Source organism: Triticum aestivum, chromosome 1B (genome assembly GCF_018294505.1).
Source record: "Triticum aestivum cultivar Chinese Spring chromosome 1B, IWGSC CS RefSeq v2.1, whole genome shotgun sequence".
Classification (NCBI taxonomy): Eukaryota; Viridiplantae; Streptophyta; class Magnoliopsida; order Poales; family Poaceae; genus Triticum; species Triticum aestivum.
In genome coordinates this window covers 186,465,185-186,484,861 of record NC_057795.1, presented here as the reverse complement: position 1 = coordinate 186,484,861, position 19,677 = coordinate 186,465,185, and positions in this window count along the sequence as shown.

The following is a 19,677-nucleotide window of genomic DNA, read 5'->3' as shown; positions in this document are numbered from 1 at the left end:
TATTATTGCTCTAATATTTGGTCAAAGTTAGCATCGAAAAACGCATTAGGCCTTATATAGATGGAAGGAGGGAGTAGATTTGAATAGCATTTGTATAGTAAAACGGGGCAAGACTCTCTCTTTGTATGGTGTGAATAGTTTTATTTTTTTCGTTTTATTTTTGGTTGAGGGAAGTGCGAATTGATTTGGTACGTATAAGTACAATTTTACTACACGTTAGGCTTGTCCCTAAAATTCAACCCGCGTCTTGTTATATCCCGAAAATTCAGATATCATGCTCCCAAAACCGGTGCCTTCACAACCCGCGCCTTGCTATCCCGAAATTACAACGCACGCGAAAACTCGCTCTGGCTGCCAAATCCCGACACCCGAAATCCCCCTTCTAACCCTGAGCCGAAAGGGCCGCTAGTTCAAATCGGTGGGGGGTACTTTTGTAACACACCCTACATTTTGGACAAGCGCGTCCCTAAGTCATGGTTCACCCCCTCCCATCGCCCCCTTTTCGCCATTCAAAATCCCAGGCCGCCAAAACCTCTCCGCTCCAGCCGCGAAACCCCATCCTCCTCCGTCCGCCACCTCACCGCTACCCAGCCGGAGCCTCTTCACCGACGACATCGTCCACCACAACAGCTCGACGTCCCTCATCCACCTCCCCGGATGAGGATCCGTCGTCCATCTCGTCGTCCCGCCTGTTCAGCCGCCCTGTCCTCCACCTCCAAGGAGCTGCTCTGACGAACGCCTCGTCTATCCCGGCTGCTCCATCCCCACAGTGCCGCCTTAACCTGCTCCACCAGAACCGCATCATCCTCACCGACTCCTCGGACGAAGCCGAGGCCTACTCGGCGCCACCAAAGAGGTTGTACACTCATCGCATCGCACCTTCTCCTTAACTCGACCTCCCGGCGCTGACGATGCTCCATCCCACACCCCCATGGAGCGGCTACCTTGAAGTCGGTGCCACGGGCGACATCTCCACAGCGGCTCTCCCCTAGTGCGAGGCCCCTTCGGCGGTGGCGTCCATACCAGCCGGATCTGCTGTTGCTGCTCTGGCTCTCGCTCGCTCACTCGCGCTGCTGCTGCTACTCTCCCCCTCGCTCGTGCTGCTGCTTTGCTCCGATTTAGCCATACTTCAGCCGACAAAATTGACTTTTGGGTCAGTCGATTTTCAGGGGTTGGGAGGGGCTTGCCGGAGTTAAGGAAGAACCACCCGCAGCGGGGACGGGGGCTCACCGGACAGGTACCCCACTATCTATCTTAGGGTTCAGGGTGGGGGCGGGGGGCCTAGAGGGCTGGCCGGGGCAGCGGCGGACCAACGGTGGGGAGTCATTTCAGGGTGGCGAGGCGGCGCTGGGGCCGGCGGTTCGGCCGGTGGGGGCTGGTGTCTCAGGGGGGTGCAGGTTGAAGATGAAATGCGGCCCTCCCTAAACTACATATCAAGTGCCTCTCTGCTACCATTGCGTTCAGTTTCGACAGTAACATTCAGATTCCACAGTAAATTTCAGTTTCGACAGTTAAGTTCAGAGTAAATAGTTTTTACCTCATCTGTTGTAGTCAGGTGGTTTTTGGTGATGTAAATTTTACATCTATTTTACACCATCTATTGGAGATGCTATTAGAATCCCACTTGAGATTGACGATGTCTGTCTTGTGCTGCTTCAGCCTTGACGTCTTACGGCTCACCGGAGCTTCTCCAACGATAGAATGATCCATCACAATAGAGCAGTGCCCTGGACGCCGTCTACAGATTCCATGGATCTTCCTCCACACCTCCGACAGCCACCTCTGCCTCAACTACTCCAGCGACCAACCCAATGATGCTGAGGTCTACACGGCTACGGCAAAGAGGTTGTACACTTGTTGCATCACTTATTACTATACATTCATGTCGATCCATTAGGGCTATTTTGGTTCAACGGAAAAACATAGCAATAGGGAATTTTCCAATGGCACTCTACTATTCAATTATTCATGAATTTTGTTGAAAGGAATGAAGCAAAACATCCACCTGGACCTACTTTTCAAAATCCTATGCATGAAAACAAGAGCAAGTGCATTAATGGCAGAATAACATTCTAACTGTACACGCTTTCATATGGTTTCACTTTATTTTAGCCATGTTTCTTTGCATTCCTATGCTCTTCCAATTCCTGTAAACCAAACACCCAAGTTGACAGAAATCCTGTGTTTACAAATGCTCTGTTTACCATGTGCACTCCTATCCTATTCCGGTGTTTTTCCTATCCCTGTGTTTTTAGAATCATGCAAGCCAAATGAGCCCTTACAGAATTACTTCAGTTACAGGTAGGTGTCGAAGGGAACTTTGTGTGGTTTGTCCTGCTCCTGCCGCGACATCGTCCACCTCACCTGAGCTGCTCCATCGACAAAAGCATCCACCAAACCAGACATCACGACTCCTGACCATCTTTCGCCGCCTCAGTTCTCCTTCCCTGCCGCCGGCACCCACCACAACAGCATCACCATCATCGACTCAGCAGATGAACCTGAGGAGTACACGGGTCCACAAGAGAGGTCGCACTCTTTTGTTTTTGCTTATGTTATGCATTGCTTAAAATTACCTGCTACTTTATCGTCCTATTCACCTCTTGGACTCCAAGTCAGGTCCAAATTAATGTTCAAACTTGAGTTCTAAATTAGTTGTGGGGCACATATCGAGGCAGCAATGAATAGTATGTATATCCAATATCTGGTTCACCTAGGGTATGCCTATGTTGTTCATCTTGGGTGGGAAATAAATAGTAAAGCAATCATCATCTGTCTTTTTATTAAATTAAAGCAATCATCAGCCTGCTATCATTATTTTTGGATCCATCCACTGGTTGTTACCATCACTCTAAATTTCTGCATGCTCTCCTTACATAATCTCACCATATTTTTCCGTATGCATGTCAGATATTGTACACAGTCATGCTGAACATGTAGAGAAAAAGAGAAGAGTTTTGCGCGGCAATACAATGTCATGCAGACATCGCTCCATGGTGGGTTCAATGGCAAACCCTCCCCACCCATCTCCAGATTGTAATCCAGAGGTAGATATCTGTTCTGAGGCGGATTCAGACGCCGCTGACCACTCCTATTTACCCCCCCAAGGTGTTTGCTCTACCTTGGCATGATGATGTTAGTCATATCATGCATATGCTGCCTTGCAGTGCCTACTTTTGACATCATATATGTCATTTGCTTAGTTTAGACATGTTCTGTATTGCCACCTGTTTAGTTTCTATATCATATATGGGAATTATGCAGTCTCATGTCTTTTAGCTAGCCATAATATATGTGAAATGTGCAATGCCATCCTGTTTAACCAGGCATCATATATTTGCATGATATCTTGCCCATTCTTTTTTTCATTACATTTCCATTTGTTGACAATGTTTGTACATTAAACTACTCTTCCTGTGAATCAGCCATTTGGGTGGGAGATGGAAATATCTGGAGTGAAAACAAGGCCTTCAGAGCAGACAATGCTACCTGTTGAAGCAGATCTATTGTTGGGTCCCGATAGCTCCTCGGAGATGGATTCAGAGACAGATGACCAGTCATATTCCCCCACCGAGGTGTATGCTCTAACTTGGCACGGTTATACTACTCATATCGTACATATGGTGTCTTGCATTGCATAGTTTAGACATCATATACACAATATTTAACACCATGTTCTTAGTTCAGATATCATATCGAATGCCGTCTGTTTAGCATATAAATCACATATGTGAATTAAATGATGCGATCCTGATTACTTAGATAACATGTAGGTGAATTATGTCATGCGATCCTATTTAGTTATTCATCATATCTTTGAATTATGTTATGCTATGCTATCCAGTTTAGATAGACATCATATATGTGAAATTATGTCATGATATCCGTTTTACTTAAACAATATACATGTCAACTATTTCATGCCCTCTTTTTTCCACACTATCTATTGCATCTGTCTCTCATACAATGTCTCTACATTCAACTATGTTTCATGTTTATCAGCCATTTGAATTGGAGCGGGTGATGTCAGTATCTAGCGGACTAAAAACACGGTCTTCAAATAAACAGTGCTACCTCTTGGTGGAGATAGCACTCCAGTTGTACATGCACAAGAACCAGCCCTACCACACATAACCCAAACTCTCGCAGATTGTACCCCTATTGCGATGGACAGAGAACCAGCTTCACCTAATCTAACCCCAACCTCAGCCGATAGTAACCCAGTTCCTGTTGACACAGCACCATCTCCACCACAAAGCTCCCAAACAAGAGCAGTTAGTAAGACAGTTCCAGTGCCCAAAGGGCCAGCACTATCACGGCGAACCCCAACTCCACCAATTAGTACGCCTATTCCTGTGGAGGAAGCACAACCAGCTAGTCATAGTTTAGCATCTATTGCATTTGATGTTGTTAAATCGGATGTGCGTATCTTCCCATCTTGGAAATATTATACTGAAGATGAAGGAAAATTCCAGTTGCAGGTGTTTGTTCAGGAGTTATGTGTAAGTAATGTTATTCGTGGCAATTACTTTGCTTTGTCCTATACATCCTACCTCCATGATGGTTATAATACAACAAATTTTCCCATTTTTCTTATCGAGAAGGACCGATTTGGAAACTCAGGATGAGGTAACCTGTGCTAATACCTCTGCTATCTTAAAGAATGCTTGGTGGCAGTATCGGAATTACCTGAAGAAAACGTACTTCACCGGCAAAGAAACTCATCAAATTCCCTTACATTCTCCTGAGACACATTTACTGGACGATGACTGGGAATGCCTTGTTTTATACTGGTCCCGAACCAAGAATGTGGTAAGGTCTATGAGCTCATTTTCTATTTTTAAGTATTATATTCTTGCATCTTACTGTACTCTGTTCATGTAGAACAAGTGCCTAAACCTGAAGAACAATTATTCTAATTTAAGATTCCATTGCTATCATAGTTCAAAAAAGCGCTAGGCGTTAATTGTGCGTTTTGCCACCGCCTTGTGCTTTACTGACCAAAGCGCATGCTTATGCGCAGTTATGCACAGATTAAGCGTAGTTATGTGCACTTCGTTTTGCCAACGCCTAGAGCCTAGGCGCGCTTAAGCGCTCGCTTAGGCGCGCCTTTTTAACTATGATTGCTTTGCTCTTGTATCACTGTATTTACTCATACAAACTTATTTTTAAATTGAAGGATCCAATCGAAACTCTAATGGCATAGCAGGTATGTTCACGCATGTTTCTTTAACAGGTTTGCTCTTATCAATAGCTCTGTTGATTTCAATTTCAATTGTGTATACAGTTGACTTCTCATATCATGCACATTACTAGCATCACAACAGAGACAGTAGTGTTGTTGTACATGTAGACCCATGGTACCCATCTGAAATCTTGTTGTGCCGTGTAGTTTCCCACGCTTTGTATTCTTTCACTGCTGCTTTGTCTTGAACTGATATGATTTGAATTGTGTCTCTATTTTGATTTGGCAAGACAATGCAGTGACCATAGGACATAGATATATGTTTGTTTGATGCTTTTATTATAGTAATTGGAAATAGAAGACTTGGTAGTTTAATCATGTCCACCTTACTAATGAACTGGTCGAAATGAGTTTCATATACTAGTACGTGCTAAACTTGTTATGTGGCTGCTTGTTTCTTCTTTTAGAATGCTGACAGAATATTGGGGAAGAGTGCCTTATTAAGCAATGGTAAAGGAAGTAATGCAGATAAGGTTCAAGATAGTGACACATCCTAGTTGGTCTCAAACAAAGCTGATAAAATGGTTAAGGAAGACTACCTTGAAGATAGCGAGACAACCTCAAAGTCCTGTCTTGGTTTAGTGTTCGAGTTACTGGGCACTACCGCTTGCACAAGCTATCCAAACTCACTGCCAGTGTATGTAGAATGCTGCTTTGTTCCCTATATTTGCATTGCTGGCGCACTTTGATACCTAGTGGATATAATATGTGTAATAGCGGTAATAGGCTAGCGTTAATTGCTTGCTTATTTATTTCCTTATTGTCTTGTTTAGTTGTTTGCTTGTAGTCACTGCAGTTCTTTTTCTGTGTTTTTCTAGTGGCAACAATAGCCTATTTTTGGTACTAGGCCAAAATAATCATGGCAACACACGGACTGTTGTAACCATGGACCTCCTGCGGGCTGTATGATCCATGGGCCTTCTACGGGCTATAGGATCCATTGGCCTTCTATACGGGCCTTAGGATCCATGGGCCTTTTATGGGCCGTACGATCCATGGGCCTTCTACTAGCCGTATGATCCATGGGCCTCATACAGGCCGTAGGATCCATGGGCCTTCTACGGGCCATATCATCATTTCGCTAATCACGGGTCGTACTATTCGTGGACCATAATGGGTCGTTAATAGGCCGTATTTGATAACTCTATGAAAACAGTCCAACGGTTTTTTTTACATGAAAATGGCCCAACGTATTAACGGTCCACAAACGGGTCGACTGTAACAACGGGCTGAATTTGGCCCACAAGCAGAAAATGACAGTAATGGGTTGTATGTAACCGAATGCTGCAAATGAGCCCAAGAATAAATGGGCCCTGAGAAGGCCGAAAGATAACTTGGGCTTGAAACGGCCCAATGGAATAACGGGCTGTTAATGGGTATAAAGTGATACACTGTTCATTACGTGCCAGTTTCACCACGGACCATTAATGGGCCAAGAATTACAAAGGGCCTCATATGGGCCGAAAGAATTCATGGGCCACACATGGGCCGGAAGTTAAAACGGGCTGGAATCATATTGGACGACCCAGATGACGCTATTGGGCCTAATTTGGAGAGGTCGTAACGGGCCCTGGTTAGCAAGCTGTAAATGGGCTATATGCGAACAGGCCGTTAACAGGCTTTCCGTGGGCCGGCCCGCCACCTTTTCACCAAGTCAAACGGGCCGGCCTTTTCACGGGAATGGGCTTCTGTTGGGCCATGCCACGTGTTGCCGTATCATAGGCGCCTTTGGTCCAATGAGTGGATGACATCTGTCCCAACGGTGAGCCGACCCGTGTTTCCTCCAACAAATGATGATTTTACACATGGAAAATCCCCATTGGTCGGGGCTGTTAACGGGTTATCGGATCCAAAACCGGACCCGCTAGCTTAACGGTGTTCCATTACGGTGGATGCCACGTGTCGGTCACCCTTGACGAAAGCACTTCTGTGATGAGTGATTTATCGTCATGGAAGTGGACACTTCCGTGATGATAATTTTGGTAATGTCATGGAACACTTCTACGACAGCACAGGTATGACTATCTTGATTCTATCATAAAATCGTCATCGATGTACATGCATGACAAAAAACGCGACCTACTATGACAAACACGTATCATCACGGACGTGTATTTTTTTTGTAGTGGAACTCTATGATAGATTGAATGGAAAGAATAGCTTCGTGTTATTTTACTACGGACTCTTGAATAGATTGATCAGAAAGGATAACTTTGAGGTGGTTTTGTACCCTATAATAATCTCTTTGTTTGTTCTCCGTTATTAGTGACTTTGGAGTGACTCTTTGTTGCACGTTGAGGGATAGTTATAGGATCTAATTATGTTATTATTGTTGAGAGAACTTGCACTAGTGAAAGTATGAACCCTAGGCCTTGTTTCCTACCATTTCAATACCGTTTTCTCTCACTTTTATCATTAGTTACCTTGTTATTTTTATATTTTCAGATTACAAAAACCTATATCTACCATCCATATTGCACTTGTATCACCATCTCTTCGCCGAACTAGTGCACTTATACAATTTACCATTGTATTGGGTGTGTTGGGGACACAAGAGACTCTTTGTTATTTGGTTGCAGGGTTGTTTGAGAGAGACCATCTTCATCCTATGCCTCCCACGGATTGATAAACCTTAGATCATCCACTTGATAGAAATTTACTACTTTCCTATAAACCTCTCCACTTGGAGGCCCAACAACGTCTACAAGAAGAAGGTTGCATAGTAGACATCACTGGCCCACCTATCATACAGCCAAAAGCAGGTGCAATTAAGGCACCGGAGCTCAGTCCGAATGTGTGTGTGTGTGTGTGTGTGTGTGTGTGTGTGTGTGTGTGTGTGTGTATATATATATATCTGGGCTATTCTGTTACGCGTAACAGAATATTATTCTGTTACCCTTTTTGAACTGACGTTTTCAGGTGGTTGTACTGATGTTTTCGAAGCGGTTGAACTGATGCTCCAATTGTGTTTAACAGATCGTCTTCTTTAGTTCAAAAACTTTTTGTAATTTTTTTGTCCGAACGGGGCGTGTAATATATCGTTGGAAAGCTCTTGACAACCATATTTCAAGTATATTGAATGTTTTTTCAAAATCATTATGGTTTAAGAGCAGTTTTGAAAAAACCGTTTTTTTCAAAACCGAAAACGTGAATCGTATTTTGGACTCAATTTTCAAACCGTTTGTCGGAATTGAGCAAATAAGATGGCGTTGAAAAGCTGGTGAAAATCCACATCTTCCATGTATGTATTGTTTTTTCTAATTATATACGATTTAAAAGTAATTTGAAAAACGGTGAAATTCTGGGCGAAACGTATTTTCGCGATTTTTTGCAAACTCTTTGTCGGATTGACACAAATCATACGGCGTTGGAAAGCCATGGAAAATTCGCAACTTTTTCGTGTAGAAATGTTTTTCTAATTCCTTACGGTTTAAAAACGAATTCGAATACGGTCAAATTTAATTTTGAACGCGATTTTTTTTAAAAGTTTGTCGAAATATGACAAATAATATACCGTTAGATAGCTATCGAAAATGCGAAACTTAGTCACGTTGAATGTTTTCTCTACTTCGCAACTGTTTAAGAGTAATTTAGAATACGGCATGACATATCTTGCTGTTTTCTTGTCTGGAAAACAGAGTAGTCGTACTGATATATGTGTATGTTTGTACTGAGCTATTTTTTGTAGAGTAATTTTGAATGGTTCCAAAAAAGGGTATTTGTACTGATGCTTGCATGGTTTTGTACTAAGCGTGTTTTTACTAACTAGACTTTGCTCTGTTTTGCTCATAAGTTTTCAATGGTTTATTGTATCGTCACCCCTGTACTTGCATGGTTTATATCATCGAACTGAATGATATTTTTTTCAAAAAGAAAATGTTTTTTTGAACTAAACTTTTTTTACAATGATGTTCTGAACTTCTCTTATTTTACGACTTGTACTTTTCTCATTTGAATTGCATGGGATTTCTTTTTGCTTGAACTTTTACAAGTTGAATTTCTGTCATTTCTTTTATTCCGAACGGACCACCATTCTTAACTTGTACTGATCAATATTTTTAATTCAACCATTTTTCTTTCTAGAACGGACGAATGTATGTTCGAGAAACAGAGTACTTGAACGGATGTATGTATGGTTTTGTACTGAGCGTGTTTTCACATCCTAAGCGTGTTTTGTGACGATATTCTAGACTTCTCTCATTTTGAACTCAGCTCCTTAGCGACCGGCCACAAAACAAGAAGTTGTACTGTTGAGCACAGCTCCTTGAGCGACCGGCCACAAAACAAGAAGTTAAGTTGTACTGTTGAGCAGGATGTCCTCGACCCCCACCGCGTAAGTACTTAGTATGACGATGTATTAGTACTTAGTATGAGACGTGTTGTGTTGTTTTCCTGTCAGAAAAAACAGAGTACTTGTACTGATGTATTTTTCATAGAGTAACTTTGAAAGGTTCAAAAAAAGAGTACTTGAACGGATGTCAGTATGAATTTGTACTAAGCATGTTTTAACATACTAGACTTTACTCCGTTTTTTCTGTATGGTTTTCCTCCTAACTTTTCTATTCAACTTTTCTTTTCAATGGTTCACGGTATCTTTTTGTTTCAGCTTTTTTCCCAACCTCATCTGGGATGTCATGTTGAACTTACAACTTTTTTAATTATAAATATTTTATGTTTTTACAATGCCAAAGCTAGCAAATAGTAGGACATTCACCCAAGTTTCATAATCCAAACTGATTATTCTTTTTAATTTGAACTGCATCCGTTTTTTTAAATCCAATTTAATCATAGTTTTTAATTCAAACTAATTTTTAAATTCAAACTGACCATTTTATTATTAATTTGAACTGATCATTGTTTTTAATACATACTGATTAATTGATTTTTATGTAAACCACTTCTTTCATTCTCGGACGTGTTGGAAATATGCCCTAGAGGCAATAATAAAAGTATTATTATATTTCAATGTTCATGATAATTGTCTTTTATTCATGCTATAACTATATTATCCGGAAATCGTAATACACGTGTGAATACAAAGACCACAATATGTCCCTAGTGAGCCTCTAGTTGACTAGCTCGTTGTGATCAACAGATAGTCATGGTTTCCTGGCTATGGACATTGGATGTCGTTGATAACGGGATCACATCATTAGGAGAATGATGTGATGGACAAGACCCAATCCTAAGCATAGCACAAAGATCGTGTAGTTCGTTTGCTAGAGCTTTGCCAATGTCAAGTATCTCTTCCTTTGACCATGAGAGCGTGTAACTCCTGGATACCGTAGGAGTGCTTTGGGTGTATCAAACGTCACAACGTAACTGGGTGACTATAAAGGTGCACTACAGGTATCTCCGAAAGTATCTATTGTTTTATGCGGATCGAGACTGGGATTTGTCACTCCGTATGACGGAGAGGTATCTCTGGGCCCACTCGGTAATGCATCATCATAATGAGCTCAAGGTGACCAAGGTGTTGGCCACGGGATCATGCATTATGGTATGAGTAAAGTGACTTGCCGGTAACAAGACTAAAAAAGGTATTGGGATACCGACGATCGAGTCTCGGGCAAGTAACCTACCGATTGACAAAGGGAATTGTATACAGGGTTTGATCGAATCCTCGACATCGTGGTTCAACCGATGAAATCATTAAGGAGCATGTGGGAGCCAACATGGGTATCCAGACCCCGCTGTTGGTTATTTCCCGAGAGTGGTCTCGGTCATGTCTGCATGTCTCCCGAACCCGTAGGGTCTACACACTTAAGGTTCAGTGACGCTAGGGTTGTTAGGAAGACTAGTATGTGACTACCGAATGCTGTTCGGAGTCCCGGATGAGATCCCGGACGTCACGAGGAGTTCCGGAATGGTCCGGAGGTAAAGTTTTATATATGGGAAGTTGTTAAACGGGCACTGGAAAGTTTCAGGGTCATACCGGTATTGTACCGGGACCACCGGAAAGGTTCCGGGGGTCCACCGGGAGGGGCCACCACTCCCGAGGGGCCACATGGGGCCGCATGGGATAGCAGCCAGCCCCTGGTGGGCTGGGCGCGCTCCCCACCTTGGGCCCATGCACCTAGGGTTGGGGGGGAAACCCTAAAGGGGGCGCCCCCCTTGCTTGGGGGGCAAGCCCCCCACCCCTTGGCCGCCGCCCCCCCCCCTAGGGTTTTCCCTAGAGGGCCGGCCCCCCTTGCCCTTTCCCCTATATATAGAGGGGTGAGGGGAGGGCTGCAACACACCACAAGTTAAGGCGCAGCCCCTCCCCTCCCCAACACCTCTCCTCCTCCGTACGGGCTCGGCGAAGCCCTGTCGGAGTACTGCTGCACCAACTACACCACGCCGTCGTGCTGCCGTTGGAGCAATCTTCCTCAACCTCTCCTTCCCCCTTGCTGGATCAAGAAGGAGGAGACGTCCCCGTCCCGTACGTGTGTTGAACACGGAGGTGCTGTCCGTTCAGCACTTGGACATCGGTGATCCGAATCACGTTCGAGTACGACTCCATCATCACCATCCCCTTGGCAAGCTTTCGCTCGTGATCTACAAGTGGTATGTAGATGCAAACTCTCTTCCTTGACTCGTTGCTTAGATGAACTCATAGATGGATCTTGGTGAAACCGTAGGAAAAATTTTAATTTTCTGCAACGTTCCCCAACAGTGGCATCATGAGCTAGGTCTATGCGTAGTTCTCTTTGCACGAGTAGAACACAATTTTGTTGTGGGCGTGGATCTTGTCAACTTGCTTGCCCCTACTAGTCTTTTCTTGCTTCGGCGGTATTGTGGGATGAAGCGGCCCGGACCAACCTTACACGTACGCTTACGTGAGACCGGTTCCACCGATTAACATGCACTAGTTGCATAAGGTGGCTGGCGGGTGTCTGTCTCTCCCACTTTAGTTGGAGCGGATTCGATGAAAAGGGCCCTTATGAAGGGTAAATAGAAGTTGACAAAATCACGTTGTGGTTATTCGTAGGTAAGAAAACGTTCTTGCTAGAACCCAATTGCAGCCACGTAAAAGATGCAACAACAATTAGAGGACGTCTAACTTGTTTTTGCAGCGATTGATCATGTGATGTGATATGGCCAGAAGTTGTGATGAATGATGAATTGTGATGTATGAGATCATGTTCTTGTAATAGGATTCACGACTTGCATGTCGATGAGTATGACAACCGGCAGGAGCCATAGGAGTTGTCTTTATTTTTGTATGACCTGCGTGTCATTGAAGAACGCCATGTAACTTACTTTACTTTATTGCTAAACGCGTTAGTCATAGAAGTAGAAGTAGTCGTTGGCGTGACAACTTCATGAAGACACGATGATGGAGATCATGGTGTCATGCCGGTGACAAGATGATCATGGAGCCCCGAAGATGGAGATCAATGGAGCTATATGATATTGGCCATATCATGTCACAACTTATATAATTGCATGTGATGTTTATTATGTTTATGCATCTTGTTTACTTAGGACGACGGTAGTAAATAAGATGATCCCTTACAAAATTTCAAGAAGTGTTCTCCCCTAACTGTGCACCGTTGCTACAGTTCGTCGCTTCTAAGCACCACGTGATGATCGGGTGTGATGGATTCTTACGTTCACATACAACGGGTGTAAGACAGTTTTACACAGCGAAAACACTTAGGGTTAACTTGACGAGCCTAGCATGTGCAGACATGGCCTCGGAACACGGAGACCGAAAGGTCGAACACGAGTCGTATGGAAGATACGATCAACATGAAGATGTTCACCGACGATGACTAGTCCGTCTCACGTGATGATCGGACACGGGCTAGTCGACTCGGATCGTGTAACACTTAGATGACTAGAGGGATGTCTAATCTGAGTGGGAGTTCATAATTTGATTAGAACTTAATTATCATGAACTTAGTCTAAAACCTTTGCAAATATGTCTTGTAGATCAAATGGCCAACGCTCATGTCAACATGAACTTCAACGCGTTCCTAGAGAAAACCAAGCTGAAAGATGATGGCAGCAACTATACGGACTGGGTCCGGAACCTGAGGATCATCCTCATAGCTGCCAGGAAACAATATGTCCTAGAAGGACCGCTAGGTGACGCTCCCGTCCCAGAGAACCAAGACATTATGAATGCTTGGCAAACTCGTGCTGATGATTACTCCCTCGTTCAGTGCGGCATGCTTTACAGCTTAGAACCGGGGCTCCAAAAGCGTTTTGAGCATCACGGAGCATATGAGATGTTCGAAGAGCTGAAACTAGTTTTCCAAGCTCACGCCCGGGTCGAGAGATATGATGTCTCCGACAAGTTCTACAGTTGTAAGATGGAGGAAAACAGTTCTGTCAGTGAGCACATACTCCAGATGTCTGGGTTGCACAACCGTATGACCCAGCTGAATATTAACCTCCCTGATGAGGCGGTCATTGACAGAATCCTCCAGTCGCTCCCACCAAGCTACAAGAGCTTTGTGATGAACTACAACATGCAGGGGATGGAAAAGACCATTCCTGAAGTGTTTCTATGCTGAAGTCAGCAGAGGCTGAAATCAAGAAAGAACATCAAGTGTTGATGGTCAATAAGACCACTAAGTTCAAGAAGGGCAAGGGTAAGAAGAACTTCAAGAAGGACGGCAAGGAGGTTGCCGCGCCCGGTAAGCCAGTTGCCGGGAAGAAGTCAAAGGATGGACCCAAGCCTGAGACTGAGTGCTTTTATTGCAAGGGGAAGGGTCACTGGAAGCGGAACTGCCCCAAATACTTAGCGGATAAGAAGGCCGGCAACACCAAAGGTATATTTGATATACATGTAATTGATGTGTACCTTACCAGTACTCGTAGTAACTCCTGGGTATTTGATACCGGTGCCGTTGCTCATATTTGTAACTCACAGCAGGAGCTGCGGAATAAACGGAGACTGGCGAAGGACGAGGTGACGATGCGCGTCGGGAATGGTTCCAGAGTCGATGTGATCGCCGTCGGCACGCTGCCTCTACATTTACCTACGGGATTAGTTTTGAACCTTAATAATTGTTATTTAGTGCCAAGTTTGAGCATGAACATTGTATCTGGATCTCGTTTAATACGAGATGGCTACTCATTTAAGTCCGAGAATAATGGTTGTTCGATTTATATGAGAGATATGTTTTATGGTCATGCTCCGATGGTCAATGGTTTATTCTTAATGAATCTCGAGCGTAATATTACACATGTTCATAGTGTAGATGCCAAAAGATGTAAAGTTGATAACGATAGTCCCACATACTTGTGGCACTGCCGCCTTGGTCACATTGGTGTCAAGCGCATGAAGAAGCTCCATGCTGATGGACTTTTGGAGTCTCTTGATTATGAATCATTTGACACATGCGAACCATGCCTCATGGGCAAAATGACCAAGACTCCGTTCTCCGGAACAATGGAGCGAGCAACCAACTTGTTGGAAATCATACATACCGATGTGTGCGGTCCAATGAGCGTTGAGGCTCGCGGAGGATATCGTTATGTTCTCACTCTCACTGATGACTTAAGTAGATATGGGTATGTCTACTTAATGAAACACAAGTCTGAGACCTTTGAAAAGTTCAAGGAATTTCAGAATGAGGTGGAGAATCAACGTGACCGAAAGATAAAGTTCCTACGATCAGATCGTGGAGGAGAATATTTAAGTCACGAATTTGGCACACACTTAAGGAAATGTGGAATCGTTTCACAACTCACGCCGCCTGGAACACCTCAGCGAAACGGTGTGTCCGAACGTCGTAATCGCACTCTATTGGATATGGTGCGGTCTATGATGTCTCTTACCGATTTACCGCTATCATTTTGGGGATACGCTCTAGAGACAGCTACATTCACTTTAAATAGGGCACCGTCTAAATCCGTTGAGACGACACCGTATGAATTATGGTTTGGGAAGAAACCTAAGCTGTCGTTTCTAAAAGTTTGGGGATGCGATGCTTATGTCAAGAAACTTCAACCTGAAAAGCTCGAACCCAAGTCGGAAAAATGCGTCTTCATAGGATACCCTAAGGAAACTGTAGGGTATACCTTCTACTTAAGATCCGAGGGCAAGATCTTTGTTGCCAAGAACGGATGCTTTCTGGAAAAAGAGTTTCTCTCGAAAGAAGTAAGTGGGAGGAAAGTAGAACTCGATGAAGTACTACCTCTCGAACGGGAAAGTGGTGCAGCTCAGGAAAATGTTCCTGTGATGCCCACACCAACCGAAGAGGAAACCAATGATGATGATCAAGGTACTTCGGATCAAGTTGCTACTGAACTTCGTAGGTCCACAAGGACACGTTCCGCACCAGAGTGGTACGGCAACCCTGTCCTGGAAATCATGTTGTTAGACAACGGTGAACCTTCGAACTATGAAGAAGCGATGGCGGGCCCAGATTCCAACAAATGGCTTGAAGCCATGAAATCCGAGATAGAATCCATGTATGAAAACAAAGTATGGACTTTGACAGACTTGCCCGATGATCGGCGAGCGATAGAAAACAAATGGATCTTTAAGAAGAAGACGGACGCGGATGGCAATGTTACCATCTATAAAGCTCGACTTGTCGCTAAGGGTTATCGACAAGTTCAAGGGATTGACTACGATGAGACTTTCTCTCCCGTAGCGAAGCTTAAGTCCGTCCGAATCATGTTAGCAATTGCCGCATACTATGATTATGAGATATGGCAGATGGACGTCAAAACGGCATTCCTTAACGGGCATCTTAAGGAAGAGCTGTATATGATGCAGCCGGAAGGTTTTGTCGATCCTAAGAACGCTAACAAAGTATGCAAGCTCCAGCGATCCATTTATGGGCTGGTGCAAGCATCTCGGAGTTGGAATATTCGCTTTGATGAGATGATCAAAGCGTTTGGGTTTATGCAGACTTATGGAGAAGCCTGCGTTTACAAGAAAGTGAGTGGGAGCTCTGTAGCATTTCTCATATTATATGTAGATGACATACTCTTGATGGGAAATAATATAGAATTTCTGGACAGCATTAAGGCCTACTTGAACAAATGTTTTTCAATGAAGGACCTTGGAGAAGCTGCTTATATATTAGGCATCAAGATCTATAGAGATAGATCGAGACGCCTCATAGGTCTTTCACAAAGCACATACCTTGATAAGATTTTGAAAAGGTTCAAAATGGATGAGTCCAAGAAAGGGTTCTTGCCTATGTTACAAGGTGTGAGATTGAGCTCGACTCAGTCACCGACCACGGCAAAAGATAAAGAAGAGATGAGTGTCATCCCCTATGCTTCAGCCATAGGATCTATTATGTATGCCATGCTGTGTACCAGACCTGATGTAAACCTTGCCGTAAGTTTGGTAGCAAGATACCAAAGTAATCCCGGCAAGGAACACTGGACAGCGGTCAAGAATATCCTGAAGTACCTGAAAAGGACAAAGGACATGTTTCTCGTTTATGGAGGAGACGAAGAGCTCGTCGTAAAGGGTTACGTCGACGCTAGCTTCGACTCAGATCCGGATGACTCTAAGTCACAAACCGGATACGTGTATATGTTGAATGCTGGAGCAGTAAGCTGGTGCAGCTGCAAGCAGAGCGTCGTGGCGGGATCTACGTGTGAAGCGGAATACATGGCAGCCTCGGAGGCAGCGCATGAAGCGATTTGGGTGAAGGAGTTCATCACCGACCTAGGAGTCATACCCAATGCGTCGGGGCCAATCAAACTCTTCTGTGACAACACTGGAGCCATTGCCCTTGCCAAGGAGCCCAGGTTTCACAAGAAGACCAGGCACATCAAGCGTCGTTTCAACTCCATCCGTGAAAATGTTCAAGATGGAGACATAGAAATTTGCAAAGTACATACGGATCTAAATGTCGCAGATCCGTTGACTAGACCTCTCTCGCGAGCAAAACATGATCAACACCAGAACTCTATGGGTGTTCGATTCATCACAATGTAACTAGATTGGTGACTCTAGTGCAAGTGGGAGACTGTTGGAAATATGCCCTAGAGGCAATAATAAAAGTATTATTATATTTCAATGTTCATGATAATTGTCTTTTATTCATGCTATAACTGTATTATCCGGAAATCGTAATACACGTGTGAATACATAGACCACAATATGTCCCTAGTGAGCCTCTAGTTGACTAGCTCGTTGTGATCAACAGATAGTCATGGTTTCCTGGCTATGGACATTGGATGTCGTTGATAACGGGATCACATCATTAGGAGAATGATGTGATGGACAAGACCCAATCCTAAGCATAGCACAAAGATCGTGTAGTTCGTTTGCTAGAGCTTTGCCAATGTCAAGTATCTCTTCCTTTGACCATGAGAGCGTGTAACTCCTGGATACCGTAGGAGTGCTTTGGGTGTATCAAACGTCACAACGTAACTGGGTGACTATAAAGGTGCACTACAGGTATCTCCGAAAGTATCTATTGTTTTATGCGGATCGAGACTGGGATTTGTCACTCCGTATGACGGAGAGGTATCTCTGGGCCCACTCGGTAATGCATCATCATAATGAGCTCAAGGTGACCAAGCTGTTGGCCACGGGATCATGCATTACGGTACGAGTAAAGTGACTTGCCGGTAACGAGACTGAACAAGGTATTGGGATACCGACGATCGAGTCTCGGGCAAGTAATGTACCGATTGACAAAGGGAATTGTATACAGGGTTTGATCGGATCCTCGACATCGTGGTTCAACCGATGAAATCATCGAGGAGCATGTGGGAGCCAACATGGGTATCTAGACCCCGCTGTTGGTTATTGCCCGAGAGTGGTCTCGGTCATGTCTGCATGTCTCCCGAACCCGTAGGGTCTACACACTTAAGGTTCGGTGACGCTAGGGTTGTTAGGAAGACTAGTATGTGACTACCGAATGCTGTTCGGAGTCCCGGATGAGATCCCGGACATCACGAGGAGTTCGGAATGGTCCGGAGGTAAAGTTTTATATATGGGAAGTTGTTAAACGGGCACCGGAAAGTTTCGGGGTCATACCGGTATTGTACCGGGACCACCGGAAAGGTTCCGGGGGTCCACCGGGAGGGCCACCCCTCCCGGGGGGCCACATGGGGCCGCATGGGATAGCAGCCAGCCCCTGGTGGGCTGGGCGCGCCCCCCACCTTGGGCCCATGCGCCTAGGGTTGGGGGGGAAACCCTAAAGGGGGCGCCCCCCTTGCTTGGGGGGCAAGCCCCCCACCCCTTGGCCGCCGCCCCCCCCCCTAGGGTTTTCCCTAGAGGGCCGGCCCCCCTTGCCCTTTCCCCTATATATAGAGGGGTGAGGGGAGGGCTGCAACACACACAAGTTAAGGCGCAGCCCCTCCCCTCCCCAACACCTCTCCTCCTCCGTACGTGCTCGGCGAAGCCCTGTCGGAGTACTGCTGCACCAACTACACCACGCCGTCGTGCTGCCGTTGGAGCAATCTTCCTCAACCTCTCCTTCCCCCTTGCTGGATCAAGAAGGAGGAGACGTCCCCGTCCCGTACGTGTGTTGAATGCGGAGGTGCTGTCCGTTCAGCACTTGGACATCGGTGATCCGAATCACGTTCGAGTACGACTCCATCATCACCATCCCCTTGGCAAGCTTCCGCTCGTGATCTACAAGTGGTATGTAGATGCAAACTCTCTTCCTTGACTCGTTGCTTAGATGAACTCATAGATGGATCTTGGTGAAACCGTAGGAAAAATTTTAATTTTCTGCAACGTTCCCCAACAGGACGCATATCAAACGGTCATGTATACCTTTCTTTAAAGAAGTAGCAAACCATATCATAGACAGAAAATTTTCCAGACATATATTATATGAATGACATGTACACCACACCTGCTGCACATTTTCATAGATGAATGACATATACACCACACCGACTACACATTTTCATATTATCCATATCACCCATCGCAACACAAAAATCATAGGCCTATTCTCCTGCTCTGTTTCACTAACTAGACTTTGCTCTGTTTTTTTGGGTAATATTTTTGCTCGTAAATTTTCAACAGTTTAGTGTATCGTCGCCCCTATACTTGCATGGTTTATATTGTTGCACTAAATGTTATTGTATCGTTGGCCCTGTACTTGCATGGTTTATATCATCGAACTGAATGATATTTTTTTTCAAAAAGAAAATGTTTTTTATTCTTTTTTTTGAACTAAACATTTTTTTACAATGATGTTCTGGATTTCTCTTATTTTATGAATTGTACTTTTACCATTTGAATTGCATGGGGTTTCCTTTTGCTTGAACTTTTACAATTTGAATTTCTATCATTTCTTTTATTCCGAACGGACCACCGTTTTTAACTTGTACTGATCAATATTTTTAATTAAAATATTGAACTTATAGAAGTCAACCTTTTTTGTTTTTTTTTAATTTGGTTTCCCGTTCAAACTAATGATGTTGCTAGCTCCGAACTTGAATAGCTTATCTAGTAGAGGTAATTGGATTTAAACAAAATAAAATGCTATGTTTGTTTTACG